This window comes from Ranitomeya imitator, chromosome 1, assembly GCF_032444005.1.
Source record: "Ranitomeya imitator isolate aRanImi1 chromosome 1, aRanImi1.pri, whole genome shotgun sequence".
In the NCBI taxonomy this organism is placed as follows: Eukaryota; Metazoa; Chordata; class Amphibia; order Anura; family Dendrobatidae; genus Ranitomeya; species Ranitomeya imitator.
The window spans coordinates 702501884-702525216 of NC_091282.1; the positions used below are offsets into that span (position 1 = coordinate 702501884).

At 42.8% G+C, this 23333-nt stretch overlaps 1 protein-coding gene across 2 annotated transcripts in view; it reads left to right on the forward strand.

The window, feature by feature from the left end:
* Positions 1 to 23333, forward strand: part of SMOC1 (SPARC related modular calcium binding 1) — a 424008-nt gene that overhangs the window by 306543 nt on the left and 94132 nt on the right. The gene's annotated exons all lie outside the window — the stretch shown is intronic.

Here is a 23333-nt window from a genome sequence, read left to right on the forward strand (position 1 = left end):
TGCAGACTGCAATCTGAAAGATGAGCTTCAGGTAATTAGCACCAAAAGCTTGGATACCAAGATTTATACGCTTGCCGAAAAGGAAATGCGTTTGTTTTGGACTATCAAGTCACTTAAATCATATATTGACTGTAATCGAGTGCCAAGAGGTTTGCGTGTGTTTAAAGAGATTTCCCAATTCCAAAATGACATATTGTTTCAAGAAGAGTGGGAAAAAATTCATTTGCAATGTTCCCGTAGTTTGTTGCTCTTGGTTATTTCTCAAAACGAAAAGGAGTATACACAGCTTTGCAAAGAACTAGAAAAAGCCAAGAATGAACTTTCATCGCGAGTAACGGATTTGCATAATAAAAGCTTTATCAATAAAATGGAAAGAAAATTAACTCTATTACAAATTGAAATTAAACAACAAAAGAAAGAAAAATTCTTAAGGGATAAGAATGATTATGACACGGGGATAGTGTTTAAATGGAATAAAAATAAAAAACAATCGTTATTCTATAATAAAAATCGCAATTTTAAAGCTGGTAAGACCTATAAGAAAAAGAGACAAGATGGATGGATTACCGATTCTGATTCTAGTGCGGCAGAGGACATAGGTGAAACTAATTCCACCACTCCACGCAAATCTGATGGAATATCCCCTTTAGAGGAAAGATCAGACGAGGGAGAGGAAAGCGCAACCGCAAAGAAGAAACGCAAGCAGGTCTCTTGGAGGAAATAAATAGGACAATTATAGAAAATGAAAATCCTACAGTCGAAAGCCTAAAAGATGATCTACAAATAGTGAACTTATCTAAAAGAACATTAAATACTGAGCACATTTCTTTACTGTCAAAAGGTCTTAATTATTGTCTCCCAGAATCATTCGATTTAACTACCTTTAAAATTGATTTATTCAAGAGTATAAGAAAACTCCATCTTTATAAATATTATCAGAAGGATAAAAAATTAGCAATAAATAGATGTGACTCTCAAACAGACATGTGCCCCTCGAGACCATCAGACAATATGATAGGACCTTTAGGCTTTATGATATGTCCACCAGAAGCCGATATGGATAGAGACGATACAGATTTATTATTCGGGTTGAATGATTCATTTGAAACTCAATCCATTGATCCAATGGGTGCCCCCGTAAGAAAACCATTTATGGGTGGCATATAATCTCGGTTTATCCCCCCCGTCTCTCCTGGTAACGTCATAGATTTGTTCCAAGATCTAGTTATCAAAGATGTGGAAGCAATCTTGTATAAAACTCCTAGTAAAAACTTGAGCAACAAAGAGTTGTCGGCTTTAAAAGAGTTGCAAAACTGGAACGATGTCGTTATCAGGAGAGCCGATAAGGGGGGTAACATTGTTATTTTGGACAGAGATTATTATATAGTAGAAGCCTTGTCGCAATTGAATGACCGGTCAACTTATGAAGTACTTCCCAACAATCCCACACATAAATATGTAGGAAAATTAAGATCGTTATTAAAGAAATATGTTGAAAAAGGAGTATTGCCTAGAAAAAGAGCTGAAAGCCTTTTACCTGAACATCCACAATTCCCATACTGGTATAGCATACCTAAAATTCACAAAGACTTGAGAGAACCACCAGGTCGCCCTATAATTTCTGGTATAAACTCAGTTACTGAAAGTTTGTCCCAATATATCGATTGGTTATTAAAACCATTGTTATATTCTATTCCATCATACATAAAGGATTCAGGCGATCTGGTGGCAGCTCTCAAGGAAATAAATTGGCAACCTACATTTGCCCTAGCATCGATAGACGTAGTGAATTTATATACCCGTATTCCTAAAGAGAAAGGCATACAAGCAATTCACAATATTCTAATAAAAAGAGGTGTGGATTCTGATATCATATCATTTATTTTGGAAAGCTTGGATTTTATTTTATCTAATAATTCATTCAAATTTATGAATAAATGGTACACTCAAGTTACCGGAACTGCAATGGGTACGCCCACTTCATGTACATACGCCAATCTGTTTCTAGCAATGTTTGAGGAAACTTATGTTAATAACCAGAGGCGTAGCTAGAGCTTTTGCCGCCCGGGGCTGTTCCCGAGTTTGGCGCCCCCCCTCTCCCCTCCCCCCAGCAGGAATAAGACCTCAGATGTAGAACTTTAATTGTTTCGCCGGTGAATGTTACCATCACATGATCGGGACTGCAAAAAAAAAAACAAGTTCTGCTTACCTGACTGCGCTCCTGCTCTCTCCAAGCAGCTGAAACGTGCACTCGCCGGCGACTGACAATGATGTCAGAAGCCGGCGACATGCACACTGGGACTGACGTCAGCTGCCAGCCTCAGATTGGCTGGCGGCTGTTAACTATTGACGTGCGGGCGCGGGCCCGCACGTCAATAGCGTTAAACAGCTGCAGCGCCGGCCGCGGCCCAGTGACCCACCCCCAGGGCTGGCTCCAGGTTTTTAAGGGCCCCGGGCAAAAGAGTCTCAGTGGGCCCCCCCCCTTTAACACATACCACGATTCATGATGCCCAGATACGGCAGAGAAATCTAGGTATAGTACAATGCCAGATTTCACTTCTAACATGAGTGACAGCTATTGCAAATTCTACAGTGTATATATACAGGATAGGAGAGGTACTGTGCAGTGTATATATACAGGATAGGAGGAGAGGTACTGTGCAGTGTATATATACAGGGGAGTGATGGTACTGTGCAGTGTATATATACAGGGCAGTGTGTTATGAAAGGCAATTCAGTACTACAATGGACATAGCGGTCAGAGCACATACAGTGATCTGGCAATAACCCAAAATCATAGAACGAGCTCTGAGACGTGGGAACTCTGCAGACCGCAATTCCTAATCCTCTCCAAACAACACTAGAGGCAGCCGTGGATTGCGCCTAACTCTGCCTATGCAACTCGGCACAGCCTGAGAAACTAACTAGCCTGAAGATAGAAAATAAGCCTACCTTGCCTCAGAGAAATACCCCAAAGGAAAAGGCAGCCCCCCACATATAATGACTGTGAGTTAAGATGAAAAGACAAACGTAGAGATGAAATAGATTCAGCAAAGTGAGGCCCGACTTTCTTAACAGATCGAGGATAGAAAAGGTAACTTTGCGGTCTACACAAAACCCTAAAGAACACCACGCAAAGGGGGCAAAAAGACCCTCCGTACCGAACTAACGGCACGGAGGTACACCCTTTGCGTCCCAGAGCTTCCAGCAACAAATTAGACAAGCTGGACAGAAAAAATAGCAAACAAATAGCAAAGAAGAACTTAGCTATGCAGAGCAGCAGGCCACAGGAATGATCCAGGGAAAAGCAAGTCCAACACTGGAACATTGACAGGAAGCCAGGATCAAAGCATTAGGTGGAGTTAAGTAGAGAAGCACCTAACGACCTCACCAGATCACCTGAGGGAGGAAACTCAGAAGCCGCAGTACCACTTCCCTCCACCAACAGAAGCTCACAGAGAGAATCAGCCGAAGTACCACTTGTGACCACAGGAGGGAGCTCTGCCACAGAATTCACAACAGTACCCCCCCCCCTTGAGGAGGGGTCACCGAACCCTCACCAGAGCCCCCAGGCCGACCAGGATGAGCCACATGAAAGGCACGAACAAGATCGGGAGCATGGACATCAGAGGCAAAAACCCAGGAATTATCTTCCTGAGCATAACCCTTCCATTTAACCAGATACTGGAGTTTCCGTCTAGAAACACGAGAATCCAAAATCTTCTCCACAATATACTCTAATTCCCCCTCCACCAAAACCGGGGCAGGAGGATCAACAGATGGAACCATAGGTGCCACGTATCTCCGCAACAATGACCTATGGAATACGTTATGTATGGAAAAAGAATCTGGAAGGGTCAGACGAAAAGACACAGGATTAAGAACCTCAGAAATCCTATACGGACCAATGAAACGAGGTTTAAACTTAGGAGAGGAAACCTTCATAGGAATATGACGAGAAGATAACCAAACCAGATCCCCAACACGAAGTCGGGAACCCACACGGCGTCTGCGATTAGCGAAACGTTGAGCCTTCTCCTGGGACAAGGTCAAATTGTCCACTACATGAGTCCAAATCTGCTGCAACCTGTCCACCACAGTATCCACACCAGGACAGTCCGAAGACTCAACCTGTCCTGAAGAGAAACGAGGATGGAACCCAGAATTGCAGAAAAATGGCGAAACCAAGGTAGCCGAGCTGGCCCGATTATTAAGGGCGAACTCAGCCAAAGGCAAAAAGGACACCCAGTCATCCTGATCGGCAGAAACAAAGCATCTCAGATATGTTTCCAAGGTCTGATTGGTTCGTTCGGTCTGGCCATTAGTCTGAGGATGGAAAGCCGAGGAAAAAGACAAGTCAATGCCAATCCTACCACAAAAGGCTCGCCAAAACCTTGAAACAAACTGGGAACCTCTGTCAGAAACGATATTCTCTGGAATGCCATGTAAACGAACCACATGCTGGAAGAACAATGGCACCAAATCAGAGGAGGAAGGCAATTTAGACAAGGGTACAAGATGGACCATCTTAGAAAAGCGATCACAGACCACCCAAATGACTGACATCTTTTGAGAAACGGGAAGATCAGAAATAAAATCCATAGAGATATGTGTCCAAGGCCTCTTCGGGACCGGCAAGGGCAAAAGCAACCCACTGGCACGAGAACAGCAGGGCTTAGCCCGAGCACAAATCCCACAGGACTGCACAAAAACACGCACATCCCGCGACAGAGACGGCCACCAAAAGGATCTAGCCACCAACTCTCTGGTACCAAAGATTCCAGGATGACCAGCCAACACCGAACAATGAACCTCAGAGATAACTTTATTGGTCCACCTATCAGGGACAAACAGTCTCTCCGCTGGACAACGATCAGGTTTATTAGCCTGAAATTTTTGCAGCACCCGCCGCAAATCAGGGGAGATGGCAGACACAATTACTCCTTCCTTGAGGATACACGCCGGCTCAGACAAACCCGGAGAGTCGGGCACAAAACTCCTAGACAGAGCATCCGCCTTCACATTTTTAGAGCCCGGAAGGTACGAAATCACAAAGTCAAAACGGGCAAAAAACAGCGACCAACGAGCCTGTCTAGGATTCAACCGCTTAGCAGACTCAAGATAAGTCAAGTTCTTATGATCAGTCAATACCACCATGCGATGCTTAGCTCCTTCAAGCCAATGACGCCACTCCTCGAATGCCCACTTCATGGCCAGCAACTCTCGGTTGCCTACATCATAATTTCGCTCAGCAGGCGAAAACTTCCTGGAAAAAAAAGCGCATGGTTTCATCACTGAGCAATCAGAACCTCTCTGCGACAAAACAGCCCCTGCTCCAATCTCAGAAGCATCAACCTCGACCTGGAACGGAAGAGAAACATGTGGTTGACACAACACAGGGGCAGAAGAAAAACCACGCTTCAACTCTTGAAAAGCTTCCACAGCAGCAGAAGACCAATTGACCAAATCAGCACCCTTCTTGGTCAAATCGGTCAATGGTTTGGCAATACTAGAAAAATTGCAGATGAAGCGACGATAAAAATTAGCAAAGCCCAGGAACTTTTGCAGACTTTTCAGAGATGTCGGCTGAGTCCAATCATGGATGGCTTGGACCTTAACAGGATCCATCTCGATAGTAGAAGGGGAAAAGATGAACCCCAAAAATGAAACCTTCTGCACACCAAAGAGACACTTTGATCCCTTCACAAACAAAGAATTAGCACGCAGGACCTGAAAAACTGTTCTGACCTGCTTCACATGAGACTCCCAATCATCCGAGAAGATCAAAATGTCATCCAAGTACACAATCAGGAATTTATCCAGGTACTCTCGGAAGATGTCATGCATAAAGGACTGAAACACTGATGGAGCATTGGCAAGTCCGAATGGCATCACTAGATACTCAAAATGACCCTCGGGTGTGTTAAATGCAGTTTTCCATTCATCTCCTCGCCTGATTCGCACCAGATTATACGCACCACGAAGATCTATCTTGGTGAACCAACTAGCCCCCTTAATCCGAGCAAACAAATCAGATAACAATGGCAAGGGGTACTGAAATTTAACCGTGATCTTATTTAGAAGGCGGTAATCTATACAAGGTCTCAGCGAACCATCCTTCTTGGCTACAAAAAAAAACCCTGCTCCTAATGGTGACGATGACGGGCGAATATGCCCCTTCTCCAGGGATTCCTTCACATAACTGCGCATAGCGGCGTGCTCAGGCACGGATAAATTAAACAGTCGACCTTTTGGGAATTTACTACCAGGAATCAAATTGATAGCACAATCACAATCCCTATGCGGAGGTAGGGCATCGGACTTGGGCTCATCAAATACATCCCGGTAATCAGACAAGAACTCTGGAACCTCAGAAGGGGTGGATGACGAAATTGACAGAAATGGAACATCACCATGTACCCCCTGACAACCCCAGCTGGACACCGACATGGATTTCCAATCTAATACTGGATTATGGGCTTGTAGCCATGGCAACCCCAACACAACCACATCATGCAGATTATGCAACACCAGAAAGCGAATAACCTCCTGATGTGCAGGAGCCATGCACATGGTCAGCTGGGTCCAGTATTGAGGCTTATTCTTGGCCAAAGGCGTGGCATCAATTCCTCTCAATGGAATAGGACACTGCAAGGGCTCTAAGAGAAACCCACAACGCTTAGCATACTCCAAGTCCATCAAATTCAGGGCAGCGCCTGAATCCACAAATGCCATGACAGAATACGATGACAAAGAGCAGATCAAGGTAACGGACAGAAGAAATTTTGACTGTACCGTACCAATGGTGGCAGACCTAGCGAACCGCTTAGTGCGCTTAGGACAATCAGAGATAGCATGAGTGGAATCACCACAGTAGAAACACAGCCCATTCAGACGTCTGTGTTCTTGCCGTTTAACTCTGGTCAAAGTCCTATCGCACTGCATAGGCTCAGGTTTAAGCTCAGGTAATACCGCCAAATGGTGCACAGATTTACGCTCACGCAAGCGTCGACCGATCTGAATGGCCAAAGACATAGACTCATTCAAACCAGCAGGCATAGGAAATCCCACCATGACATCCTTAAGGGCTTCAGAGAGACCCTTTCTGAACATAGCTGCCAGCGCAGATTCATTCCATTGAGTGAGCACGGACCACTTTCTAAATTTCTGACAATATACCTCTATCTCATCCTGACCCTGACAAAGAGCCAGCAAATTTTTCTCTGTTGAACTGGATCACCAGAGGAGCGAGGTTTCAAGGCCAGAAATAATTTACAATTATTTTTGAAACTCAGAAACTTAGTTCTATCTCCAAAAAACAAATCAGGAATAGGAATTCTTGGTTCCAACATAGCTTTCTGATCAATAGTGTCTTGAATCTTTTGTACTCTTGCCGAGAGCTGATCCACAAATGAAGACAGACTTCTAATGTCCATCGCTACACCTGTGTACTGAACCACCCAAATGTCTAGGGGGAAAAAAAGGCAAAACACAGTGCAAAGAAAAAAAAATGGTCTCAGAACTTCTTTTTTCCCTCTATTGAGAATCATTAGTACTTTTGGCTTCCTGTACTGTTATGAAAGGCAATTCAGTACTACAATGGACATAGCGGTCAGAGCACATACAGTGATCTGGCAATAACCCAAAATCATAGAACGAGCTCTGAGACGTGGGAACTCTGCAGACCGCAATTCCTAATCCTCTCCAAACAACACTAGAGGCAGCCGTGGATTGCGCCTAACTCTGCCTATGCAACTCGGCACAGCCTGAGAAACTAACTAGCCTGAAGATAGAAAATAAGCCTACCTTGCCTCAGAGAAATACCCCAAAGGAAAAGGCAGCCCCCCACATATAATGACTGTGAGTTAAGATGAAAAGACAAACGTAGAGATGAAATAGATTCAGCAAAGTGAGGCCCGACTTTCTTAACAGATCGAGGATAGAAAAGGTAACTTTGCGGTCTACACAAAACCCTAAAGAACACCACGCAAAGGAGGCAAAAAGACCCTCCGTACCGAACTAACGGCACGGAGGTACACCCTTTGCGTCCCAGAGCTTCCAGCAACAAATTAGACAAGCTGGACAGAAAAAATAGCAAACAAATAGCAAAGAAGAACTTAGCTATGCAGAGCAGCAGGCCACAGGAATGATCCAGGGAAAAGCAAGTCCAACACTGGAACATTGACAGGAAGCCAGGATCAAAGCATTAGGTGGAGTTAAGTAGAGAAGCACCTAACGACCTCACCAGATCACCTGAGGGAGGAAACTCAGAAGCCGCAGTACCACTTCCCTCCACCAACAGAAGCTCACAGAGAGAATCAGCCGAAGTACCACTTGTGACCACAGGAGGGAGCTCTGCCACAGAATTCACAACAGCAGTGGTACTGTGCGGTGTATATATAGAGGGGAGAGGTACTGTGCAGTGTATATATACAGGGCAGTGGTACTGTGCGGTGTATATATACAGGGCAGTGGTACTGTGCGGTGTATATATACAGGGCAGTGGTACTGTGCGGTGTATATATAGAGGGGAGTGGTACTGTGCAGTGTATATATACAGGGCAGTGGTACTGTGCAGTGTATATATACAGGGGAGAGGTACTGTGCAGTGTATATATACAGGATAGGAGGAGAGGTACTGTGCAGTGTATATATACAGGGAAGTGGTACTGTGCAGTGTATATATACAGGGCAGTGGTACTGTGCAGTGTATATATACAGGGCAGTGGTACTGTGCAGTGTATATATACAGGGCAGTGGTACTGTGCAGTGTATATATACAGGATAGGAGGAGAGGTACTGTGCAGTGTATATATACAGGGCAGTGGTACTGTGCAGTGTATATATACAGGGCAGTGGTACTGTGCGGTGTATATATACAGGGCAGTGGTACTGTGCGGTTTATATATAAAGGGGAGTGGTACTGTGCAGTGTATATATACAGGGCAGTGGTACTGTGCAGTGTATATATACAGGGGAGAGGTACTGTGCAGTGTATATATACAGGTTTGGAGGAGAGGTACTGTGCAGTATGTATATACAGGGCAGTGGTACTGTGCAGTGTATATTTACAGGGCAGTGGTACTGTGCAGTGTATATATACAGGGCAGTGGTACTGTGCAGTGTATATATACAGGGCAGTGGTACTGTGCAGTGTATATATACAGGGCAGTGGTACAGTGCAGTGTATATATACAGGGCAGTGGTACTGTGCAGTGTATATATACAGGGCAGTGGTACTGTGCAGTGTATATATTTCAGCCGCCGCCCAGGCCCCCAGCACCTGTCCTGTATATATATTATATATACTGTCATACAGGCTGTATAAATACAGTATATACATATACAGGACAGGTGCTGGGGGCCTGGGCGGCTGCTGAAGTATATAATATACAGTATATCAGCTGTGGCCGCCCCAGCTCACCCAGACTGTCAGAATACAAAGATACATCGTACTCACTCAGGGCGGCAAGGCTTGCCAAGGAGCTCCTCCGGAATCTGCCTGTCCTGATAAGTTCAGCAGCCAGCGAGGGGCGGGCGGGAGAGCAGAGCAGGAGAACTCTCCGCCCACAAACAATGTCACGCTGGCTGCGTTCTTAACCCCGATGTGCCTGCACTGCCTGGCCCTGCACTGACTGAAAAGATGCTTGTGCCAGCAGGGCTAGATGCCTGCCCCCCGCATTGTGCCGCCCGGGGCGGCCCGACCCCCCCCGGACCTCCCTTCCTACGCCACTGTTAATAACATCAACAACCCGTTTATTAAGCATATTCGTTTCTATACTAGATTTGTGGATGACATCATGATAATATGGGATGGTAGTGAAACAGATTTTAATAACTTTGTCGAGCATTTGAACATTTCTAATGATATCAATATGAAATTTACTTCATGTTTCGGATATGACAACCTGGAATACCTAGATGTGAAAATAGAAATTGTTGAGGGAGATATATTGACCAAGGTGTTTAGAAAAGAAACAGCAACTAATAATATCCTTCATTTTGAGAGTGCTCACCCGCTCCATACAAAAAAGGGTTTGCCTTATAGTCAGATGGTGAGATTGCGAAAAATTAATAATAATAACAAAATATTTGATGAGCAAATTAATGAACTAAAATCTCGTCTAAAAATGAGAGGTTACCCTATGCAAATATTAGAGGAAGCTGAAACCCGAATTAGTAAATTTACTCAGCATAATTTCTTAAAAAGAAAAAGAAATAATAAATCTCAGTCAGATAATGAAGATAATAGTAGTTTTTCTTTTTGCTTTAGACATAGTAATCTGGACAAAGTAATTCATGCCTCAGTCCGTAAAAACTGGTACATCCTGCAAACAGATAAAGACCTGGCTTCTATCAATAAACATACCCCAAGATTTACATATAGACGTGCTCACAATCTATCAGATTTATTGGTGCATAATAGAATTACCGCACCCAGCAATTCTTGGCTCACTTATACTCCCCCAGCCGGTAATCATAGATGCGGTAGCTGTAGATTTTGCAGCTTACATCTTACAAAAAATCCATTGCAAATAGGTTCTATCACTCATGTTGTAACAGATTTTATCTCTTGTAAAAGCAAGTTTGTGATTTATGTTTTGTTTTGCCCGTGCCGATATTTTTATATAGGCAAAACAATCAGACCTTTGATTATGCGTTTCAAAGAGCATTATAACTCCATTACGTCGGGAAAAGGGTGCTTAAGATTAATTCAGCACGTTAGGGTATGTTTCCACGTGCAGGAAACGCTGCGTGTCTGACGCTGCATAGAGCCGCAGCGTCAGACATGCAGCGTCCAGATGTTACAGCATAGTGGAGGGGATTGAATGAAATCCCGTCTCCACTATGTGTGGTAACACGCACGCGGCGGCCCTGCGACTCCGGACATGCTGCACGTCTTTTCAGATCGCAGCATGTCCGTATATCTTGCGGCAACGCTGCGTCGCCGCAAGATATAGCACAGGGCCCTATGGTGGGGAGCGATGATGCCGGATGTGTGCTGTGAACACATCCGGCATCATCGCGTCCCAGAAAGGGGGCAGGGCTTACCGCAGAGCGGCAAAGCCGCTCCGGCGATACCGCCGGCCATCCTGAAAGTGGACACATACCCTTAGAGAAAAACATAACGCTAACCCAGACTTACTTCGTTTTGCTGGCATTGAAATAGTTCCATACCCACAACAGGGAGGAGATCAAAATAGGATTCTTTTACAGAAAGAAGCCAAATGGATCCTTAATGCAAATGCACAGGGACCCATTGGCCTAAATGACCGACTTGATATGTCCGTATTCTTGTAAATTCCTCATAGGCAATATTTTTGGTTAGTGTTATAATTGATATTCCGGATGATTCCCGTAATTAACACTATGATTACAAGATTAATATATGTTTTCAGATATATGTCAGTCTGCAATGTAGATTATTTATATGTATTATCACTTCCACATTGTGTAGTTTATTTAGATCACGTTCTTAATTATATCTATACGTCAGACATCCTTTAAAAGGAAATGACGTGTTGTAGTCTACTATCCGGACCTGTCGAAGCACCTGCGTGTGCGAAACGGCCGTCATCCGAGCTCCTATACCGCACCCTCGTATATACCTGATGTCCTGATGGATGTAATCTTCATTTTTCTCCAATAAATACCACAATCTTCACAGTTATTCTGGGGTGAGTGCCGCATATTTTCTTTTTCTTCTCTACTGCTCATGGATTTCTTGTTGGACATTTATGCAGAGCACCGGTTCCCTCAGTGATTGTGGCGCCTGAATACACAGCTGTCCGCTAATAGTCCTGACTGTTTGGATACGCTCGACTCTAGTGCCGTTCTACTTTCTATAGTTTTCCTTAATAATGGATAGGTGTCATAATTGACGCCTCTCCATTATTAATTTGGCATAATGTCACCTTACAATAGCAAGGTGACATTAACCCTTCATTACCCCATATCCCACCGCTACACGGGAATGGGAAGAGAGTGGCCAAGTGCCAGAATAGGCGCATCTTCCAGATGTGCCTTTTCTGGGGTGGCTGGAGGCAGATGTTTTTAGCCAGGGGGGCCAATAACCGTGGACCCTCTCCAGGCTATTAATATCTGACCTCAGTCACTGGCTTTACTACTCTGGCGGAGAAAATTGTGCGGGAGCCCACGCCAATTTTTTCCACCATTTATCCCTTTAATTTAATAGCTAGAAAAGCCAAATTTTGCATATACACACTACTAACATTAGTAGTGTGGAATATGCAAAAAAAAATGGGGATATGAGATTGTTTACTGTATGTAAACCATGTCTCATATCATGTCGGGTTTAGGAAGGAGATAGCTTTAAAGCCGGTAATTCAATTGCCGGCTTTTGCTAACTAGCGCTGTATGAAGTAATAATATATATACATATATGTGTCTACTGACATATATATATATATATATATATATATATATATATATATAATATATATATAGACAGTATATATGTTTTTTGTTTTTTTTTTGACACATGGATCCCTTGTATAGCCGTATGTCGGTTTTGCAAGCCTGCGAGAAAAACACGCAGTACGGATGCCATACGGATTACATACGGAGGATGCCATGCGCAAAAAACGCTGACACACCCTGCCTATGGAGGAGCTACGGACCACTATTTTGGGGACTTTTCAGCGTATTACGGCCGTAAAAAACGGACCGTATTTTCATACGCTGAGTGTGAAGCCGGCCTTACCCTTGCAAAAATAAAAAATTTGGGGCTAAAAGAACATTTTTTGGGGAAAAATGTGATTTCTGTTTTCACAGCTCAACTTCATAAATTTCTGTGAAGCAGAAAGGTGCTCACCACTCATCTAGATAAGTTCCTTGAGGGGTCTAGTTTCTAAAATGGGGTCACTTGTCAGGGTGCTTCCACTGTTTAGGCTTATCAGGGGCTCCCCAAAAGTGACATGACGTCCGATTTTGATTCCAGCCAATTTTGCGTTCAAAAAGTCAAACTTCGCTCCTTCCTTTCCGAGCCCTGTTGCACACCCAAACAGTATTTTTCCACCATAGATGGAGTATTGGCGTTTTCAGGAGAAATTGCACAACAAATTTTGGGGTTAATTTTCTCCTGTTTTCCTTGTAAAAATAAAGAAATTTGGGTCTAAAGTAAAATTTTTGTGAAAAAAAGTGAAATGTTCATTTTTTCCTCCCACATTCCATTAATTCCTGTGAAGCACCTTAAGGATTAATAAACTTCTTGAATGTGATTTTGAGCACCTTGACGGGTGCAGGTTTTAGAATGGTGTCACTTTTCGGTCATTTTGGGGTATTTTTTATCATAAAGACCCATCAAAATCACTTCAAATGTGATGCAGTCCCCAAAAAAATGGTTTTCTAAATTTCGCTGGTCAATTTTTTTAACCATTATAACTTCCTAATAGGGATGGGCAAACCCGAACTGTAAAGTTCGGGACCCGTACCGAACACTATGGTCATAAAGTCCCGAACATGGGTTTCCATGGGAAACCCGTGTTACAGTTCGGGTCCAGGGACGGCCTGTCAATGAAAGCATACAATTAATAAACATTATAATTATACTTACCTGTCCAGCGGCGCGCCCTCCCGTCCCACTGTCTTCTGACTGTATTTGGTTCCGGAGCCGCACATTACCTTCCAGCAGTATTCATTGCCCTTGGCAGTCATCGACTTTTTCCGGCAGTGTTCGTGCGGTTGTAGGAAGGGGGAGCCAGGGAGGTAGCCATGGCCGACAGCAATCCCTGTATCACTCCCTGGACCCCTTCCCGCATAGAATCACATCTCTCTGTTCCAGTACCTTGTAGCTGGCTCTCTGCGCCATCTGGACTTGACCGCTACGGGAATGTAATGTATTCCTCAAAGACAGTTCCGCAATAAAGGAGACACACTCCGGCTTAACTTTAATGTTAACTCGTTTACTCAGCACTTCAATTATCACAGTTGGTTTCTTCCTTTCTATCCCTTCTCTGTCCTTTCCTTCTCTGTCCTTTCCTTCTCTATGCTCAGCCGTATCTTCCGGTTCACGCACAATCTGCTCTATCCGGAATTTGTGCCTCACATGGGGCAGTCCTACACCACTTTGACCCGGTTCTAAGAACTGCTGCCCAAGCAAAGATCTGCCACATCTTGCTTGTGCTGCCTGGCTGAACAAACTTCTTTCTCTCTCTCTCTGTGGGGACAGATTCCTTTAGATGTGTCCACAGCGCTACCATACTCATTTACTCCTAGAGGAATCCTTCAGTACTATGTATGCTATGCTGGGCCCCTTCCTTTAACGATGCAGGGCACAGTGACTCATGGCTAGGCAGCCCAGTGAGCTGCACGGGCGCCCAAGCCCTGACTAAACTAAAGCAGGAAGCTCTCTCTATCTGATTCCCACCATGCCCCTCCTGCTCTAACTATATACTATAGTGCCCCCCTCTAGTGGCCAACTATGGACACTACGCCCCTAACACTTTACTGAGCCCGGGGACAAAATTTCCCTATAAACTATACGTGCAAGTGCATAGCAATCAATGGCATTACATAAATATATAGAGCAATATACGGAAAGTATAGCAATGCTCTTGTACACGGTGGTAATACACTTTATGTGTAGCAGTGCCACCGCGTATAAACAGATTAATAACAAACATTATACACACTTAAAGGAGTTGGGGAGAAGAGGGAACAACAAACATTTCACATCCCCTACATGGTGATGTCACCGCACAAACACTGCCAGAAAAAGCCGAAGACTGCTGAGTGCAGTGAATACCGGCGGAAGGTAATGAACGGCCCCGGAAGCAGGTGTGTCCGGGAGACAGCGGGACGGGAGGACGCGTCGCTGGACAGGTAAGTATAATTATATTATTTATTATTAATTGTACGCCGATGCCGATCATCTGGAGGTTCGCCCATCACTATTTCCTAACAAAAAGAAATTGTTTCAAAAATTGTGCTGATGTAAAGTAGACATGTGGGATACTCTCTGATTTAAGGACATAAACATTAAAAGTTTGAAAATTGCAAAATGCTGTACATTGTTGCAAAATTTACATTTTTTTCACAAATAAACACAAGTCATATCGAAGAAAGTTTACCACTGTCATGAAGTACAATATGTCATGAATAATCATTCTCTGAATCAGTGGGATACGTTGAAGCATTCCAGAGCTATTACCTCATAAAGTGACACTAGTCAGAATTCTAAAAATTTATTTTGGTGTTGTCAGACAGCACATGCGTATCTAGCCACCGACCGGTCTTTGATAATTGGAGAAAAATGGAGCAAAGAGGGGCAATAGGTCTTGGCAGTCAGCAAACTTTTTTCTCTGTCACATAATAGCATATTAAAGGGAATCTGTCACCCAAAAAATCGTATATGAGCTAAGGCAACCGGCATCAGGGGCTTATCTACAGATAAGCCCCCGATGTAACCTGAAAGGTAAGAAAAGCAGGTTATATTATACTCACCCAGGTGCGGTCCCGCTGGGTCTCGTCCGATGGGCATCGCGGTCCGGGTCCGGCGTCTCCGATCTTCATATGATGACGTCCTCTTCTTGTCTTCCTGACGCTGCTCCGGCGCAGGCGTACTTTGTCTGCCCTGTTGAGGGCAGAGCAAAGTACTGCAGTGCGCAGGCACCGGGAAAGGTCAGAGAGGCCCAGCGCCTGCGCACTGCAGTACTTTATGCTGCCCTCAACAGGGCAGACAAAGTACGCCTGCGCCGGAGCCGCGGCAGGAAGACAAGAAGAGGACGTGATCGTATGAAGATAGGAGGCGCTGGACCCGGACCACGACATCCATCAGATCCTAAATGAATCGGGACCGCCCCTGGGTAAGTATAATATAATCTGTTTTTCTTACCTTTCAGGTTACATCGGGGGCTATCTACAGCATTACAGAATGCTGTAGATAAGCCCCTGATGCCGGTGGCATTAGCTCATATACATATGACAGATTTCCTTTAATTAGATTTTTCATAATGGGTATAAATTGAAATATTCGCTGTGGGTCTTAAGGTAAAATAGACTGTTCCGAAGAATAATATTCTGAGAAGCGAATAATGATTTTATGCAACAGATTCCTGATTTAGAAAGAGCCAGCAAGACTAATTACACTGTCCAACAGTGAAAGAGGAATTGTACCATTATAATACACAGCCGCACTAACGCACATCTGCGGAAAGTCTGCCGTGAGTAATATAGTGACAGCACAGTGTATTTGTGCATAATAATATCTCTGGGCTCTTTGCGGGATTAAGCACACACTGGGTTATATATATGGATAGACACATCTGTAGGAAACTTTTTTCTTTATTTCGAGTCCTGAAGTGCACACCATTTGTTTTAGGTGTGCAGGACAAGTCTCGAGTTATAACTCATGGCACTTGTGTTTATAGGCAACCCAAGCTTATAACATAAACCTTTTTAAATATGGAGCTTTAGAAGCTTTCCCCTGGTGCTCCAAGGGTTATGTCCTTCGCTTCCAAACACTGAAACGCCACATTTTAATGACGCTTTCAATGGCTATTTATGAAAGGCCATGGAAAGTTTGTGCAATGCTGTAATAATATATAGCAGTGGCATAGGTCACATCTGTAAGGGTCATTTGTGAACACCCGCCTTATGGCGAAGGAGAGAAAGAGAGAGCGAAAAAGCCTATTTATTTACAACCTTCAGCCTGTCAATCTGTCTCAAGACTGTCTTGCAAGCCAGGTAAAGATTGAGCATTCATATAAACTCTTCATGCAGCAAGTATGACCTAATGTATTACATGTGTTTGCTTAGAAGAGGTTTTTTTGGGATTTTTTTTTGCAACATGTGCGATATTGTTAGCTTTATCAACTTCATCTGGACAGAACAGGGGAATTTAAAGGAATTATGATTCGTAAATTGTTTTTTTCTTTTAAGTAGATTTATGCAATTTTCAACTATTTTAGGCCATGGAATAAGAGCGGGGATCATTTATTAAAAACATGATGCTTAGTCTTTGGGTGCAGAAAATAGTGCTATATTCCCATTATTTACAACAAAAGTCTGGGCTTGTTGTCTGTTGCAAAATGTCCGGAATCCACCCCCAAACTCTTTGAACAGTTTTGGGACAAACCATTGAGCTACATGAAGCTGTGATCTAAATCCCCAGAACTGGGAGCCCACTGCATACTGACGTATCATTCCCGGCAGCAGGAATTCCTTAGAATCCTATGCCAATGGATGAATCGCTTCATCGCAGTTCTGTCCGAAGAAAAAAAATGGACATGGGCACAGCCCCATAGACTTACATTGGTGTTTTGTCAGACCGAAAATACTGTCATTTGTATGAGCCCTAAAGACAGGTCATTATCATCTATATACGGTAGTAGAAAATCATTGAAATCACTTTCTCTAGGAAATGTGTTTACAATTTATCTGAGCACTGTATGGCATTTGTTTTGGCTCTCCTGGTAAGATGCATCCTCCAAGCCCAAGGTCCGGAGGGCACATGGGCCCTGGGCATCTGTGCAGCAGGAACACCGGAAACAAAGACTCGGCACATTCAGGAGACTCTGGACCAGAAGTGCAGTGAAATAAAGCAAGGGTGAATGAATGCAGAGATGGCAAAATGAGGGTTAGCCCACTGAGCTGTAGGTATGCAGGATCAGAGATGGAGCACACCAAACACTAAAGTCTCAATACTAAGACATAGGTTTGTGTCTTGGTGCCTTAAAAGTCCTGGGAGGATGTTGCCACAGGACAGGCAACCTGCAAAGCCTGACGCGGAACACAACAAAGTTCATTGGATCTGGGTGAAGGGAGCAGAGCCCGGAGCCGGGACTGGTGTGTAACGTCACTACTGCATTCATCTAGGGACCCGCTGGCTCATATTCATGTTGACATTAATAGGGCAAAGCAAAAGTCTGCTGTAGCACACTAATGGCCCATTTAGATGAGCTAATAATTGGGGAACAAATATTTGTAAGTATGCCCTTTCCCAACTATCGTCCCACCTAAACACGTTGGCAGTCAACCCATGGAAGCGTAAAATGTTTCTTAGTTGACTGCGATGATTCTTAAGCCAGTTTTAAAATCCATGATCATATTTAATGATCGTTCTGTGAGATCAAAGCGTTTGTTAGCCTTTCTTCAACGGGTCATAAAGGGTCCATAGGTTACACGTTGATGTTTAAAAAAGAAAAAAACAACAACTTTGGTTTGCCATGTCCAACAAGTTCACTTCTTCCCTGCAGCAATTTTAAAGTCTAGCTTGTATGGTAAAGATAGATACTGTATTTTCTTCTGCGACCTATAGAAATATTACATCAATATTTACTTACTTAGCATAAATCTCCAAAATGTTTCTCCAGCTCCGCACTGAGTCGTCCAACTGCGATCTCATAGGACATTCCATCTGATGGAGCAAAGATAAATATTTAATGGCGGTGAATAATGGCGTTTTATTAAGAGTCTTTTGCCTTTTTTAGGCAGTACGGTAGTGTGCATAATGCAGGGTTGTGTTATAGTATGAATAGACAGTCGCTGTTATAAGTAAATATACTGATTGTATAGAATACAGGTATGCTGTACTGCCATACCACTTGAGTAATGTGTGTAAGTTGGCTTGAAATCTACCTGGATCATATCCAAGCAACTTTGTCCTCTCATAACTCACCTGCCTTCTCCTTTTATGGATAAGGGGACATGTCACTCGAAATACGTTCCCTTGGTCTCATAACTAATTAATTCTGTCTGAGCAGCAGAAGCTTTCTCCAGTTACAATAATGACGCCAAGACTTGGACTGGCAGCCAGTACGCCGGAGAGGCTTTCTGGGGCTATGCCTATCTGTCATACAGCCAAAACCTAGCAGAACTGTACAGCTGCTTGTCGAGCAGAACGGAGAAGTGTATGGCCATTATAGAGCGCTGCTGTCGTGCCGTCATGTAAGGTACAGAGCTGATATTCTCACACTTGGCCCATTAGATGCTATAAACAAGTGCCCTACTTCATGTATACAGCCAGCTTGATAAGAAATGGCACTCCTCAGCATCTCTATAGAGCAAACACTGTCAGCTTTTTACAATTGCAGCATAATCAAAATATAGATTTTTAATAGAGATTGCATCTAAGATATAAAATGCAATGTAGGAAACCGTAAACCAATATAATGATTTTTCCACGTAAACTAAAAAAGATTCAGAGCTATAAACAAAAGAGCAAAAACTGTTTTTTGGTTAGCCGTGTAGAACACTTTTCTTAAAGTTATTCCAGAGATATTCATGTTTTTCTTAATATGTAAATGAGGTGTTAAGATCTATGGACCGGACATAGATCACCCTGAGAATCTGACTCCAGAACTTATTTTAAAAGAAAGGGGTAGTTACCAGTGTGAGACATGTAGATCAGGAGACCAGACTGTCAGTCATTATATGTCTCACACTAGTAACACTCCCCTTTTAAGCTCTGGAGGCAGATTCTCCAGGAGAGCTATGTCAGGACCACAGATCTTAGCAGCTCATTTACATATTAAGAAAAAAACATGGATTTCTCTGGAATGAGACATCAGATCTCAGCTATCAAGGTAACATTTTACTTAACTTTTTATGGCCTACATGCCCATATAGACGGCTTAGGAGGGTTGATCATAATGCACAGGACTACAGGTACAGGATAGGGAAATAACTGTATTAGACTAAGGAATGGGGACTGGCAACATACAGTTAAACACACACTACTACTAACAAACTATAGGGGTTGCTCAGGCCTTTTATACAAGATGCCTCCCAGCTATTGGCTGGGGGCATCTTTGCATGTGCGCGCGCTGCCTATTTAAGAACAGGGGAGCGCATGTGCGCACTAGGTGCGCCGCTGCAAGCCAGAGCGGAATGCACAGGAGAACGAGGGAGAGGAGTGTGAGGATGCTGCCGCGGCCAGGTCAGTGAGTATGCTGGTATCCTCGCATGCAGGGAGGAGGGGAACAATGGAGGGACACCGCCAATGGGTGGTACATAATTTTTCCCATTGACTTTAAAGAGGATTTGTCACTAGATCAAAAGTGGCCAGTTTTTTGCTTTTATTTTATTCATGTTGCTTTCCGGAGTATTCCATTCATGAGTATTCTTCACCAAGGGAGCAATGCCGCCTTGGAAAACACAATAAAATGTAGGATATTGGCTAAAAGTAATAAGGCAATATTTAGCAGATCAGTAGAAATAAAATAAAAGCAAAATCTGTCTACTTTTGGTGACAGGTCATCTTTATTAGGAAATGAAGAATGAGATTTAAGTGTGCAGAATGCTAAGGTTTTCTGCCACTCCCATGCCATAGCTTTCTGACCATGCATGTGACAGCTGCAGCTAGTCCTAGGATGCAGTGCTCATGTATATCGACTGCTATCTTTGAAGCAATGGGAGACTATTTGAGGGCCAGTGATGCCTCTGCATGGGAGTGGTGGAGGATTGGTGAGGCGAATGTCGTTACTTATTTTTTGTGTTATTTTAGTCAAATAGCTTTTGTAAACCTCAGCTATAAAACCTTAGAGGAAATCTGTCAGAGGGTTTTTGTTTTGTAATCTGAGAGCCGCGTCATGTAGGGGCTGAGGCCCTGATTGCAGTGATGCACCACTTTCTGGTCTACTTGCTGCCATTTTGATAAAATCACCATTTTCTCTGCTGCACATCTAGCAGAGCTCAAATGCTGAGCTCCATATAACCCCGCCCACACCACTGATCGGCAGCTTTCTGTGTTCACTGTATATTGAAAGAAAGCTGCTAATCAGTGGCGGGTTTGGGATTGGACTAGGAGGCATGAGGCATCTAGTCCTCTAATGATAATCTCCTGCAAAAACACTAATTTTATGGAGACCGCAACATGCAGATTATAAAATGACATATCACATCATTGGAATCAAAGCCTCTGTCCATACATCATGCTGCTCTCAGATTACAAAGCTAAATCCTGCAGACGGATTCCCTTTAACACAAAATATGCAAAAGGCTGCGCAATTTGGAAAACTTTGGTGGCAACTTTTGTGGCCCTGTACAGAAAATGCTGAACAGAACCAATAAAATATACACTTGGATCATAGTACTACTTAGATGATGCACACATTGATGTTTCACTATATAGTAATAACATACAGTAACGTCACAGGTCAGGACAAATTAATACAGTGATATCTACAGAAATAATAACTAGTTGCCCAAAGTAAATGTCCCAAAACAAAAAGAGGTTATTGCATGCCGCGATGCCACAAAAAAACGGATAACAAGCAGAGTGGTGTCACAGTGAAGTGATAAAGATGGCAGTGATATCATAGCTAAGGGATAATAATAAACCCAGAATCGTAATACAAGGACAATGTATGCAGTGATATGACAGTACAGCTGTAATAAACAGTGATTTCACAGTATGGTGTAATAAATATACTGGTGTCATTATACCGGGTGAATAAACCTAAATTGTAAGACTAATAGCACAAACAAAATCTAGAGAAAGCCTAATATGGATCCATAAAAGTGATGGGAAACCCATTCTTTAGAAATGTATAACAGCCAAGAAAAGAATTAAAAGCCAATTCAGTTCCAGTAAATGTAATAAAATCTATTTTTATTAAGTATATTAAAAAACCTAAAGTATGAACAAACACACTTTAAGCAAGGAAAATCATGGAAAACATATGGTCGGTGCACATGTCAAATTTGCATGAGCCTAGATAAACAGATTATAATCTTTGAAATGTGAATAGCCAGTTGTACAAGATCTATAAAATGATCGCAGACAATGATATGGACTATGTGTATGTCCCTTTAATAAATCTATAGTTGAATCAAAAAAATATCAATGTTATGGCTATGTATATGAAAAATATATCATCAAGTTAAAGAAGAGAATAGATGTAACCCGATAGATAAATATTTAGAAATAATAACTACAAGTGAGAATTTGTAAACTCAGCCAAAAGAAGCTAATGACATATAGCTGACATACTTGGCTCAAACTTAGCTCAATATCGCAGTGTGGACCCACCAAATAAGCACCCCAACGTACGTTTCGCCCATCTTCATCAGGAGACATCGTGACTGTTAAGATGAAGATACCTGAAGAAAATGGGCGAAACGTATGTTGGTGAAATAATTCTCACATTCCTAGCACTTCAGGTTCTGGTCGGATTGTTTTGCAATTTATTGCTTGCACGTTGCGTTTTAGGACAATCGGAATTCATGTCCAAAACTGACTTTTCCAGAGGTCACATTTGTCACTCACAAACCTGGTCTACAATGAGTGGTGAACACACAGACAGGCAGTACAACTCCTCCAGAGTATGAGTAGAGCCAAGGTGCATAATGCAGTAGAGCTGACTTGCTCAGTGAACTTGAGAACATTAATACTATGTTCACCTGCAGCCGTTTTTTTCCACAATTTTCTTTTATGCAAGTTAAAAACTGCATTTTACAGTACCAGCAAACCTATGAGATTTTAGAAATCTCATACACACACTTGGTTCTTGTTTTTCTGAGTGAATTTGAGCACTGCAGCGTTTTTTTAAATCTGCAGCATATCAACATTTTTTTTCAACCATAGAAAGCCATGAGTGCGAAAATGCTGCAAAATCCACAGCAAACGGATTTTGCTTTTTTCTTGTTGTTGCGTTTTTGGTGAAAAAAAAACTAACTTTATTAAACATGTACTATAAACAAATCACACATGCAGAATAAAGGGCTGCAAATACGCTGCGTGTCAACATTTATTTGTAGCCTCTCAAGGATTTTTTGAATCAGGAGACCAATGTAATAAATTAGACATGATATGTTGGAATATTGTTAGAATGCATGATGTACGAGCAAAGAGCCTGATTCCAGGGATGTGTCATTTACTGGGCTGCTTGCTCAGAATGCTGAGCTGTGTATAACCCCACCCATACTTCTGATTGGCAGCTTTGTGTGTACATTTTCATCAAGTTGCCAATCAGTGGGAGGGCGGGGTTACACAGATTAGCTGGACTGCTTTGCACTAGACACCTAGTCCTGCAGTGAAAATCTCCTGCTGATAAAACACTGATTTGTATTGAAATTACTTCAAACAGGCGAGCAAGTGACACATCTTTGGAATCAGGCTCCAAGTTATATGGCGTTCTCAGGTTAAAAAGCAAAAACCCGCTGACAGATTTTTAAGTCTCAGACCTCTGAGGTAAAGGAAGAAGACATTAGTAATAGGTCAAGATGACATTGTTCTTATTATGGAAAAACAATTTTTAAAAAAATCAATAAGAAATGTCTATCTTATTTGGAGTTAATGAGATCTTTTAATATTTCATCCATCACAAGAATTATATTTGAGTCATCATTATTTCTAATGATATTACGGT